Source organism: Loxodonta africana, chromosome 12 (assembly GCF_030014295.1).
Source record: "Loxodonta africana isolate mLoxAfr1 chromosome 12, mLoxAfr1.hap2, whole genome shotgun sequence".
In the NCBI taxonomy this organism is placed as follows: Eukaryota; Metazoa; Chordata; class Mammalia; order Proboscidea; family Elephantidae; genus Loxodonta; species Loxodonta africana.
The window spans coordinates 31,771,330-31,785,741 of NC_087353.1; positions in this window are offsets into that span (position 1 = coordinate 31,771,330).

A 14,412-nucleotide genomic window follows, 5' to 3' on the forward strand; every position below is an offset into this window, starting at 1 on the left:
CAATGCAATATGTTGTCTGACTTCTTGGCTGCTGCTTCCATGGATGTTGATTGTGGATCCAAATAAAATGAAACCCTGAACAACTTCAGTCTTTTCTCCATTTATCATGATGTTGCTTATTGGTCTAGTTGTGAGGATCTTTATCTATTTATTTTATGCAGAGGTATAATCCACACTGAAGGCTTCTCTGCCTTAGACTCTCCTAATAGCTTTAAAATCACTTGTGCCACACTTCACAATTTACAAAATACTTTAAAATCCATCATTTTATTTGATCACCCTACCCTCAAAAACAGGCTATGAACCTGGCAGGAATTTCCATCTCCATTTCTCAGGGAAAGATCTCGGGGCTCAGTGACTTGTAAAAGTTCCACTTTTAGAACTGCCTGGGGTCAGCTGGAACCAAAGCTACCATCTTCAGATGCCTAGCCAGGTTCTCCTTCCTTTACACCCAGTTCTTTGGAGCTGTAGTGTTCCTCAAAAATGTCTTCAAGCAAAGCCTGCTAATCACTTATTTTAGCTCCTGCATTGACTGATCAAGTTTCTGTGTCTTCTCTTGTTGTTGCTTTGGTGAAAATGGAAGGAATACATCTCTGATGTAATAATGGAAAATGATTGCAAACAAAGATTCGCTTTATAAAGAGCTTGGCACCATCGTATATATCAGGTTCACGCAAAAAAGAAGAGAGAATTTGTATCAAAACTGAAGTTGAATTAGGGGACACGGAAACCCTGGTGGCACAGTGGTTAAGAGTTACAGCTGCTAACCAAAAGGTTGGCCGTTCAAATCCACCAGGTGCTCCTTGGAAACCCTATGGGGCAGTTCTACTCTGTTCTATAGGGCCGCTATGAGTAGGAATCGACTCAACAGCAATGGGTTTGGTTTTTTGGTATACCTTGTAGAATTAAATGGTCTTTATTTTCCTTTTTTTTTTTTTTTTTTTTTGAAGGGCATATCAAAATAAAGTTTATAGTTGCATTATCAGAAAGGTAGGCAGTCATTTTCAAACTCTGCTTCTCACAGTGTTAAAGGTTGCACAGAGACTCTTCTGACTTCTGGGTGTCTGGGCCTGAGCAGGTTTGGGCTCTAGGGTGCCCCCCCATTTCAATCTGAGTAGCTCCACTTTTATCTGCTTTATTTATTGGCCTCCCTGTAGGTATTTTGAGTCCTGGTGGCACAGTGCTTAAAGCACTCAGCTGCCAACCAAAAGGTCAGCAGTTTGAACCAACCAGCCATCCCTGGAGAAAGATGTGGCTGTCTATTTCCATAAAGATTTACAACCTTGGAAACCCTATGGGGCAATTGTACTCTGTCCTGTAGGGTGGCCATGAGTTGAAATCCACTTGATGGCAGTGGGTTGGTTTGGGTAGGTATTTTAAAAGTGTCTGAAACAAATATTGTGTGAGACCACTATTATAAGAACTCAAGAAAAAGTTTAAACACAGAAGAAAATATTCTTTGATGGTTACAAGGGTGGAAAGGGAGGAAGAGGGGGTATTCACTCACTACATAGTAGACAAGAACTATTTTTGGTGAAAGGAAAGACAACATACAATACAGGAGAGGCCAGCACAACTGGACTAAACCAAAAGCAAAGAAGTTTCCTAAATACAACTAAACACTTCAAAGGCCAGAGTAGCCGGGACAGGGAGCTGGAGACTACAGTTTCAGGGTACATCTAGGTCAATTGGCATAACAAAATGTATTAAGAAAGTGTTTTGCATCCCACTTTGGTGAGTGACATCTGGGGTCTTAAATGCTAGCAAATGGCCATCTAAGATGTATCAATTGATCTCAACCTACCTGGAGCAAAGGAGAATGAAGAACACCAAAGACACAAGGAAAATATGAGCCCAAGAGACCGAAAGGGCCACATAAACCAGAGGCTACATCACCCTGAGACCGAAAGAAGTGGTGGTGCCTGGCTACCACCAATGACTGCCCTGAGAGGAAACACAATAGAGAACTGCTGATGGAGAAGGAGAACAGTGGGATGCAGACCTCAAATTCTCTTAAAAAGACCAGACTTAATGTTCTGACTGAGACTAGAGGGACGCCAAAGGCCATGGTCCCTGGACCCTCTGTTAGCCCAAGACTGGAACCATTCACAAAGCTAACTCTTCAGGAATTGGACTGGACTATAAGACAGAAAATGATACTGGTGAGGAGTGAGCGTCTTGGCTCAAGTAGACACATGAGACTATGTGGGCAGCTCCTGTCTGGAGGCGAGATGAGAACGAAGAAGTAGACAGGAGCTGACTGAATGGACTCGGGGAATACAAGGTGGAGAGGAAGAGTGTGCAGTCTCATTAGGGGGAGAGCGGCTAGGAGTACATAGCAAGGTGTGTATAACTTTTTGTATGACAGACTGACTTGATTTGTAAACTTTCACTTAAAGCACAATTTAAAAAAAAAGTCTGAAAACCACTGTTCTAGTTTGCAGTGTTATTTCCAGTCTGAACCCAAGCTCTTTACATGACATGCTAATAAATCTCTGCTTCATGGCCTCCCAATAGAAGAGGGAGGACAGAAGTTGCTCCTTGGTCTTCAGAAGGTACTGTCATCTGTCACATTAGTATGCCTCCAGGGGGTCTTAAATCCAGAGAAACAGGAAAGTAACCATATCACATCTTAAGATCTCTCTGATGAGAGAAACGTCATTACCATGCGCACAGTAGCTAGTATTTTACATAGACTAACCAGCCTGTTTTCATTCTTTTTAAATACCCAAAGGCATCTTACCTACATGAAGAGCTGTAGGCCTACAAACTGTGATCGTAAAAAGTGTTTGCACACTACACAAGTGCTAACGAGCACCTGAAACCACTTTGCTTCTATTTGTTTTGCCCCCTAATATGCACACTGGTATATTAGTGTTTCTTTTGAATCCCCCTGGGTTTGGATATTATACACCCAAGTTTTCTTCCAAATTGAGTTTTCACAGCTGGATTATAAACCAATGGAAATATTGACCCAGCACCAACTATATCACCCCAAACAGGTGTTGCTTTAATTAGCCTTATCGTAAAACAAAAATTAAAAATTAAAGGAAAACATTTTTAATGTACCTAAAGGGTCTCTTAAGGTCTTAAAGGGAGCAGCCAAATTGTTGAGGACTTTCAAGTCTTATCTCCATTTTTTCAGAGGTTTTCCTAAAAATTCAGCAACACTTCTGAAGTTGCAATAACACGCCAATGGTTTCAGAGGAGGAAAAACCCTGGTTTCCACGGCATGTTTGCCAGTGAAGGGGAAAAGTTTTTAACTGAAGGGAGAGAGGCTTCCAAAGCCCGCTCACAAAGGTCTTAGATGTCCTCACTGCAGGCAAGAAGAGGACAAAAATGCAAGTCGATGTCATTTTTGATCCTGAAGGGGATTATCACTATTTTCTATGAAAAGACGAAGGATTTTTGTGTGATTTCAATCCAGTGCACTAAACATATTTACAGTATACATAGGGGGAGGTTGCAAAAATCTTGCCCTCAAGGACTAGTCAGCTGCATTGTCTCAAACACGAAACCACTTAGAGAACAGGTTAAATTGTACATGACTTAGCACAGGTGTGCCAACAGTTTGGTAACACAGAGCAAAAAATTCTTTAGGATGACTTCCCAGACAAAGCAGAGTATAAGCCTAGCTTTAGAAATGGAACATGTAGAGAGAAGCCAGACGGGCATAGCAGGCTGGGAAATTGCATGAGTAGAGATCTACAGCAGAGGTTCTCAGGCTTTCACATACACCAGTCACCTGGAGAGCTCGTCTAAATACGGATTACTAAAATCCCATTGCTTTCGAGTGGATTCTGACTCATAGCGAGCCTACAGAACAGAGTAGAACTGCCCCATAGAGTTTCCAAGGAGCACCTGGTGGATTCGAACGGCCGACGTTTTGGTTAGCAGCTGTAGCACTTAATCACTGCACCACTGGGGTTTCCTACAGATTACTGGGCCCCCAGAAATTATGATTCGGCAGGTCTAGGGTGAAGTCCAAGAATTTACATTTCTAACAAGTTCCCAGGTGATCCAGATTCTGCTGGTTTATGGACCACACTTTGGGAACTACTTACATAGAGAAAGGACTGTGTGCACGGTTGTTAAGAGTTCCCGTTTTGGGGTTGACTTCGCTGAAACAAAGGATTTGTACTGGAGAAGAGTAGAGAATCGTTTCTTTAAAAATGCTTCTTTTGATGGTATGAAATAGTTAAATTTTTATGCTAAAAAAAAAAATGTCATTCTCAATTTAACCCTCCCTTTTTTTTTTAGCCACCCATGAAACCCTGGTGGTGTAGTGGTTAAGTGCTACGGCTGCTAACCAAGCGGTCGGCAGTTCGAATCCACCAGGTGCTCCTTGGAAACTATCGGGCAGTTCTACCCTGTTCTATAGGGTCGCTATGAGTCGGAATCGACTCGACAGCATGGGGTTTTTTGGGTTAGCCACCCATGAGTCTTGTTTACCTTCCTTCTGAAAGGAAATAAAGAAAGAAATCCTCAGTTGAATATTATGCTTGGTACTCTCCTTATGTGATCTCATTTGGTATAAAAAAAATTGCAATAAAAATTGTCATAACAGTTAATGGTGATGCCAGTGGCTGCTATTTACTTTGCATTAACAGAGCACTTCCCGTGCATTCTGATTGCATCCTTGCAGGCAGGCATGGATGGCATCCTCAATGAGATGAAGGGAGGCTCTGCTGCTTTTGAAAGCTTTATCATCTCACAGAGACTCTGGTCTTCCTTACTCCTTTTTCCCAGGAAAATAATAAACCTCTCTGCTCCTTTCTACTTGCACACTTACTGATTAAGCTGTTTTGAGGCACAAGAATCAGAAACACGGAGATGTCTGAGATGGTTAATTTTATGTGTCAATTTTGTTAGGAGACAGTGCCAAGTTGTTGGGTCAAACACAAGTCCAGATGCTGTTATGAAGTAGTTACATGTGACTAAACCAGTTGGCCTTAAGTAAAGCAGATTAGCCTCCATAATGTGGGTGGGCCTCATCCAATCAGTAGAAGCTATGAGCAAAAAGGGAGTTTTCCCAGGGGTATTCTGCCTCAAGACTATAAATAGACACCTTACTGGAACTCCTCCACTCTTCCAATCAGCCAGCCTATAGATTTTGGAACACAGGACTACAGGATCCTTCCTGTCACCTGAGTGGCAAATTTGGGGGCACAAGACTACAGAAATTCTGTCCCCAGTTCCTGACCTCTGGATTTTGGGGCATAGAAAAAAAAAATTTAAATCACCAGCCTATCTCCTGAACTACAAAGCTTGGACTTGTCAGCCACCACAATCACATGAGCCAATTTCTTAAAATAAATCTCTCTTTCATATATGTACACAGAGAGAGAGCAATATACATAAGTTTTGGGTATGTAAGTGAGAGAGAGAGATGGTTCTGTTTTTTTAGAAAACCCAAACTAAGACAGTGCCTCAGATGACAGAGGCTTATTATAAGTCTCCATAGGGGGAATAAATAAAATATTGGAAAACACACAACTGGGTCTCTTGAAAATGGAATGACATTCATCGAACAAAAGCAATTCTGGTAATACTCTCAACTTGTCTCCCCAGAAGAGCCCAAACACTGTTCTTTATCTGGAAGCTCCACAGTTCCTCTGACCCTACTTCTTTATTCGCATGCCTCTCTTCTCTACTTTCCTGTTGTATTTCTATGTGTATTTCAAAAATTCCCCCCCAAAGAGAATTCAATTGGTCCTTGTCTCTTTTAATTTTCTGTTCCTGGGTGATCTTCATGTGGGTTGACATGTCTCTTCCCCATCTCTCTTCTGCTCTCTTGTTTAATCTCTTTTATATCTCAAAAAAGATTGACTCAAGATACACCCTACACTAATCCTGTCTCATTAACATAACAAAGACAACATTCCCAAATGGGTTAATAATCACAGACATACAGGTTGGGATTTTCAACACATATTTTGAGGGACATAATTCTATAACATTCCACACTTTGGCCCCCCAAAATTCATGCCCTTGCCACATGCAAAACACATTCACCCCATCACATCATCCCAAAAATCTTAAATCAACTCCGAGTCCAAAACCTCATCTTCTGAATCATCTAAATCAAATATCAGTGAAACTTTAGGCATATTCCATCCTGGGAAAAAATTCCTCTTCATCTGTGAACATGTGAAATCTAGAATAGAAGTTATCCAATGTAGAATGGTGGAACCAGGTAGACTTTTCCATTACAAATGGGAGAAGTTGGAGGGAAAAAGGAATCAAGCAAGTCAAAAACCCAGCAGGGCAAATTACATTAGATCTCAAGGCTTGAAAATAATCATCTCTTCTCTGAGACCATCTGGACAATGGTCCTTCCCTCCAGACTCTGGGTGTTGGCCACATCCTCTGGATTCTGGGTGGATGCACCTTGGCCATGGGCTCCAGCTTCACCTTCCAGGTCCAATGGGATGGCAACTTTGCTCCCTCAGCTTTAGGTGCTCCCATCCTCCTGGTCCATCTGAGTGATGATCCCATGCCCTCGGCACCAGCAGACCCCATTCTTTTGCCCCTTGGACATGACTTCCCCATCTCCCCAGTTTGGGGTGGTGGACCCATCCCCCAGCATACCTTAATGGCAGCCCCACCCTCTGGAACTGAGTTGGCGAAGCTTTAACTCTTTGAAATCTAGTAGGCTGTGGCCCTACTCTTTGAAACCAAGAAGGCCCTACTTTCCATGCCCCTTCCAACAGTTCTGCTCATCTCGGAGCTGCTCCAGGGGCGGTCCTTTTCTTTTCTTAGAGGACAACAGTTGTAGCTCCTTTGGCCTATTTCCTGCCTGTAGAATTCCAAGGGGCAGACAGCGTTCTTCCCTTTTCTTCTTTCTCTGTCTTGCCACCTTTGGTCTAAATTGATGGGTTTTCTGCTGTGGGAGTTGGTTAGATCCATCAGTCACAGGCCTAATCTCTTTAACCAAAGATTCTGTAGCCACATTCTTGGTATACATTCTAGGACACACGTCCTTCGTTTGCACAACAGAATTTTCCAGATCTTTAAATTCTGTTTTCATCTTGCACAGTTGATTTTTAAGTCCATCTCTTTCCTCTCGCATTTTACTACAAGTTGCAAGGAGAAACCACACAGCCCCTTTAAAATCTTGCTTAGAAATGTCATCAGCCAGATATCCAAGTTCATCACTTATGAATTCTACCTTCCACCAAACATTTGAACAATATTCGGACAAGTTATTTGGCACTGCATTAAAAGCATCACCCTTCCTCCGTTGTCCAAACATATGTTCATCATTTCCTTTTAAAGCCTCACCAGAAGCACATGTAATGTCCACAGATCTAGGAACATTCTGTGGCTGGCACCACATACATTCTCTAAGATAATAGAGACTTTCTCTATAGCTCTCCTCACTTCCTTCTGAGCTCTCACCAGCATTGCCTTTGATGTCCATAGTTCTACCAAAAGTGTCTTCGAGGCAATCTGGCCTTTTATTATTAGATATCTTAAAACTCTTCCAGCCTCTACCCATTACTCAATTCTAAAACCACTTCCACATTTGAGGTAACTGTAACAGCAGCACCCCATTCTTGGTACAAAATTCTGTCTTAGTTACCTAGTGCTGCTGTAACAGAAATACCACAGATGAGTGGCTTTAACAAACAGAAATGTATTTTCTCACAGTTTGTTGTTGTTAGGTGCTGTCAAGTCAGTTCCAACTCGTAGCAACCCTGTGTATCACAGAATGAAACACTGCCTGATCCTGCACCGTACTCACAATCATTGTTATGCTTGAGCCCATTGTTGCAGTCACTGTGTCAATCCATCTCATCAAGGATCTTCCTCTTTTCTGCTTTTTTCACAGTTTAGGAGGCTAGGAGTCCAAATTCTGGGTACTGGATCTAGGGGAAGGCTTTCTCTCTCTGTGGTAGGTCCTTATCTCTTCTGAATTTCTGCTCCTGGATAATCTTCCTGTGTCTCTCCTCTTTTCACTTGTTTAATCTCTTTTATATCTCAAAAGAGATTGACTCAAGATACATTCTACACTAATCTTGCTTCTTTAACATAACAAAGACAACCCATTCCCAAATGGGATTATAACCACAGGCATAGAGGTTACAATTTACAACACATATTTGGGGGGATATAATTCAATCTATAACAAGCCATGTAAAAAAGGTTTTAAAAGAGTTAAAATTAATTTTAATAACATTTTCTTTAACTCAATAAATATACATTATCATTTAAACATACATTGAGTAAAAAATTGTTAAAATATTTTACATTCTTTTTTATACCGTCTTTGAAATAATAGAGCACGTCTGAACTCATATTAGTCATGTTTCAAGTGCTCCGTAGCTAGTGGCTATGTGACTAGTGGCTGCTGTGTTGAACGGTGCAGCTAAAAACAGTTACTTTTGGTTAGAGGACTGATCTACAGTTCCAACATTTTTGCATAATAGGTTCACATGGTACAAGGCATACCAATAGAGTAAAAGAGTCACCCGTGGCTATTTTCCTCACAAATGCCCAGTGAGAAAGGAAAGCAATCAGAGTCCTATGGTTCATTCTCCTGAGCACCTAGTCTTGTTCAAAGATGGTGTCAGTAGACCTCTATCATCACTAATTATAAACAGGCATATATCTAAGCTATACTGGAACTCTCATTTTGGTCTTATTTACCAGTGATCTAGTGCCTAACTTTATCTTTCTCCTATCTCCAAATGATCTGGTAAATACTTTTAGCTTACCAGTATTAAGTCTAGCTCTTATGTCACTGCCATATGTACTTCCAGCCATCTTTGATAACTCTTATTCCCATACACATACAACCAAGTAATACACTCTACAAAGTCACTCTTACATCCCCAGTGCTTACTACAGTATTTGGCACAAAAGTATTGATAATCACTTGATTGCTGAATAAATAAATAAGGCAATCTATTATCATTTGCCTTGGGAATTCTCAATTTCACCTGGTTAGAAGTGACCAAAGATTTCAGAATGGATAAATTCAGAAAGTTCATATAAAAGCTTGCATAATCATCTGTTTAGCCTGATTTTGATTATAACCATAATCAATATTCAGCTTAATTATTTACTTGAGAAAAGAGACTACATATTTTCCTTGAAGACAAATGAGATAAAAAGGGAACAAAGGTATGTAACATGATGTAACAACAATAGCACTTTGTAAAGAATAGCAGTTTCTCATTCCAGATATTAGTGTTAGTTTGCTATAGGGACATGAATAAATGACTTCACTACTCTAAACTTTAATGTATTTGTGCTGTGTTATATTTTAATAGTAAGATGAAAACACTGGAGTTAGATAATTTCAAAGGTTTTGTCCATCTACCTAACTTTCTTCAATTATAAGAATTCAAAATGACTAGAAGAATAACATTAGAAGACAGTCTGAGTAACCCAAACCAACTAAACTCAGTGCCATTGAGTCGATTCCAACTCATAGCACCCCTATAGGACAGAGTAGAACTGCCCCATAGAATTTCCAAGGAGGGCCTGGAGGATTTGAACTGCTGACCCTTTGGTTAGCAGCTATAGCACTTATCCAGTACTCCAACAGGGTTTCCAATCTGAGTAAAGGTTATTATTAAAGGTTATTATTATTTGAAATGAGAGGTATTCTAACTGATAATAGAGTGTTTACTGCTTTGCTCTGCAGTAAATTTTTATATGTTTGTGTCTCTGATTAGACTATATTCTTGAGGGAAATGGTGTTTTGTTCCTCTTGTTATAATTAACACCTAAAACATGGAATGACAATGACTTTTAATAAATATTAACTGATTCTATGAATACATGCTTAAGTAGTGATTACCCAGATAAGATTGTTTTTGGAGAACAGTTAAATGTGGGTGGAGAGGCAGCCCAAGATGGTGGCATAGTCAGGCACCTCATAATGTCCCTCTTACAACAAAGACCTGAGAAAACAAGTGAATTGGATATAGATGACAACTTTGGAACCCTGAGCATTAAAGGCAACAAGGCTAAAGAATTAGACTGAGTGCCAGGTAGAAGGAGATACTGTATAAAAACAGCAGACAGGGAGAATTATTGCCAGAGCCCTATCAGCCAAACCTGCACAGAGCAGCCATATTGAGACAAAGCAAGCCACATTCCCAGCCAAAGCCCCTATTACCTGGTGCAGCCAAGCAGGAGCAACTCTGAACCCATGTCCACAGCCAGACAGAAGTGCTCCCCACCCTGTAAAAGTTAAGTGCACTCATCTCACCCACTGTGCCCACTCTACCCTCCTGTGCTGGAAGTCCTCAGGCCTGTGGTGTCCCCGTGGTCCCCCTCATCTATCACCCCCAGCACAAAATTATGGTCCAGCAACATCAACCACTGCCCCGTCCCCTAAGCCAGTAACCCACGGACTGGCGGCAGCTGACCTTCACCTAACCACTTGAACCAAGGAACCGTAGGATGGCTGTGCCCACTTCTCTGAGTTGTTCCCCCCTCCAGGGGTTGTGGACCAGCAGTGTCCCCTCTTCCACCCACACTGGGGGCCCATGGACAAGCAACATCCCTCTTCGACCCAGCCGCCTGCATCAGAGGCCCACATACCAGCCACTCCACCCAGAATTGGCAAAAGATCCTGTGAATCAGAGGCACCTTCTCCTATGCCAAGCCACCTGCACTGGGGGGCTGCAGGCCAGTGGTGTCTCCTTTTCCCTCAGCCACCTGTGCTGGGGGCCTGAGGACAGGAAGCCCACTCTCCCCCATATCATACTGTAGTGGACAGGGCAGCTCCTTCCTAGTGGGCACCTGTGTACTGACAGCACCCCTCCCCACATCACCCCCCGTAACCGAAGGCTTGTGCCTGCCCCAAGCATACTCACACAGCCCTGCATGCCTGGAACCATGAATAAGAGTTTCTGCATTACCCATTCAGTCACATATGGCCCGGACACCCTCACCTCAACCACCCAGCAATGAGCAGTGAGCACACACAACACCGAACTCAGAGACCAATGAGAACACTCTCTTCTCCTCACCCAGGTGACCAGCTGGAAAGACACATCACCTCAAAAGCAACACCAGCTACATCCTCAGCCACCCCACAAGACCAATGAACAGAGGCCTGCACTCACACACCCAGCCACTGCCCCACCCACCTGAAGACAGATGGTGAGAGCTCCAGTGAGGCAAATTAGTGACCAGAGTAGCATGTACACCCTGCCTACTGAGATATATGAAAACAAACCAAAACCAAAACAAGGACTCAGCAAACAAAGATACAATAGATAAATAAATATAATAATACCTTAATGCCTCAGAGACAACAGGCAATATCAAATCATATTAAGAAGCAGGACAAGATGGATTCAGTAAGGGAACAAAATAAAGAACTTAAAAATCTTCTGGAGGAAGAAATGGTAATGGAACTGCCTGATTAATCAAAAGGCTAGTATATAAGATTCTCCAAGAGATCAAGAAAGGCATGAAGGGAAACACAGATAAAATCAAGGAAAACACAGTCAAAGCAATAGAAGAATTCAGAAAAACAATACAAGAACAAAACAACAAAATACATAGACAATTAGAAGCCATACAAAAACAGCAACTAGAAATCCAAAAGATTAACAACAAAATTTCAGAAATAGATGACTCAATAGAAGGACATAGTAGCAGAATTGAATCAATAAAAGACACAATCAGTGAAATAGAGGACAAATCCCTTGACACAAAGTTGTTTGAGGAAAACTCAGAAAAAGGAATGAAGAAAAATGAAGAAAGTCTAAGAGTTATGTGGGACATTAGCAAAAGGAAAAATTTCCATGTGATCAGAATTCTGAAACAGGAGGAAGCAAAGAAAAAAAAAACCCACAGAGAGAATTCTCAAAGATTTGCAGGCAGAAAACTTTGACTAGAAAATATCCATCCAAGAAGTTCAACAAATCACATAAGGATAAACCAAAAGAAAGTCACCAAGATATACATAATCAAACTTGCCAAAGCCAAAGGAAGAATCCTGAGAGCAGCTTGGGAAAACAAAAGCTCCCTACAAAGACAAACTAGTAAGACTAATCCCTGATTACTTGGCACGAATCGTGCAGGCAAGAAGGCAAATATCAAACCTTGAAAGAAAAAAACTGCCAACAGAGAATTTCATTTGCAGCAAAATTGTCTCTCAAATACGATGGTGAAATTAGGACACTTCCAGATGAAAAAAAAAAAGTAAGGGAATTTGTGAAAACAACACCAATCTTACAAGAAATACTAAAAGGAGTCTTTTGAATTAACAACATCAGACCACAACCTAAGATTAGGACACAGGACAGCATCAGACAAATACAAACCCAGTTAAAGAATTCTAAAAAACAAAACAAAGCTAAAAGACTGAAACCAAGGAACTGGAGATATCAATCTGTAAGTGATGACAGCATCAAAACAAAAAGAGGGAATAAATGGTGTCATTATAGAACTTTCATATGAAGAGGAATTCAAGGCGATATCAAGCAATGAAAGACTGCTTTAAACTTATGAAAATAAAGATAAATTTCAAGGTAACCACAAAGAAAGTTAACAAAGCTATTCATCAAAATAAAAAAGAGGAGAAACATAAAGACTCAGTAAACACAAAACCAACAACAATGAGAGAAATGAAAAGAAAATCCACAAATAAAAAGAACCCAGCACATAAAATTAAGTGGAACAAACTATCAACACCACACACACACCAAAAAAAAACACAACAAAATGACAGCAGTAAACTTGTACATATTGATAATCACATTGAATGTAAATAGTTTAAATGCACCAGTAAAGAGAGAATTGCAGAATGGACTTAAAAAAATGACACATTAATATGCTATCTGCAAAAGACATACCTCAGACACAAATACATAAAATAAATTAAAACTCAAAGGATAGGAAAAAATACATCAAACAAACAATATCCAAAAAAGAGCAGGAGTGGCAACATTAATCTCTGATAAAATAGATTTAAGGCAAAATCCATCATAAAAAATAAGGAAGGACATTATATAATGGTTAAAGTGTCAATTCACCAGGAGGACATAACCATAATAAATACATACCCAATGACAGACCTCTACAATACATAAAACAAATATTCTAACCACATTGAAAAGAGAAATAGACAATTTCATGATAATAGTAGGAGACTTCAATACACCACTTTTGGTGAAAGACAGAACAAGAAACTCAACAAAGATACAAAATATCTAAATGCACAATCAAACAACTCAACCTCATAGCCATATTCAGAACACTCCACCCAACAGCAGCAAAGTATATATTGTTTTCCAATGCACATGGATTATTCTCTTGAATAGGCCACATTTTAGCCACAAAACAAGCCTCAATAATATCCCAAACATCGAGATAATACAAAGCATTTTCTCTGATCACAATGCTAGAAAGTATAACAAAAGTAGAAATCAATAACAGGAAGAGCTTAGAAAAAAAAATCAAATATATGGAAACTGGATAACACCTTGTTTAAAAACTGCTGGGTAATAGAAGAATTCAAAGATAAAATAAAAAATTCCTAGAATCAAATGAGAACAAAAGCACAGCATACTAAAACCTTTGGGACACAGCAAAAGCAATGCTTAGAGGTCAATTTATAGCAATAAATGCACATGCCAAAAAGAAGGAATGGCCAAAATCAAAATATTAACACTATAACTTGAGAAAGTAGAGATAGCAGCAAAAGAAGCCCACAATCACTAGAAGAAAAAAAATAATAAAGATTAGAGCAGAAATAAATGAAAGAGAGAACAGAAAAATAATAGAATCAACAAGACCAGAAGTTGGTTTTTTGAAAGGATCAATGAAGTCAACAGTCAACTGGACAAAATGACAAAAGAAAAGCATTAGAAGTGGCAAATAGCCCAAATAAGAAATAAGGCAGGTGACATTATAACAGCACCAACTGAAATAAAAAGGATTATAACAAAATAGTATAAAAATTGTACTCCAACAAATTTGAAAACCTAGAGGAAATGGACAAATTTTTAGAAACACACTCCTACCTACATTAACACAAACTGAGTTAGAAAAACTAACAGACTCATAATAAAAGAAGAGATAATAATAGCACCACTCCTCGCCCCCCCCCCCCCCAAAAAAGAAAACCTTGGCTGGATGGCTTCACTGGAGAATTCTACCAAACTTTCAGAGTAGAGCTAACACCAATACTACTCAAACTATTTCAGAGCATATACTCTCAGATTCATTCTATGAAGCCAGCATAACCCTGATACCAAAGCCAGGCAAAGGCACCACAGAAAAAGAAAATTATAGACCAATATCTCTTATGAATATAGATGCAAAAATTCTCAACTAAATTCTTACCAGTAGAATTAAGCATCACATCAAAAAAATAATAGGTCATGACCAAGTGGGACTCATACCAGGTATGCAAGGATGGTTCAACACTAGAAAACG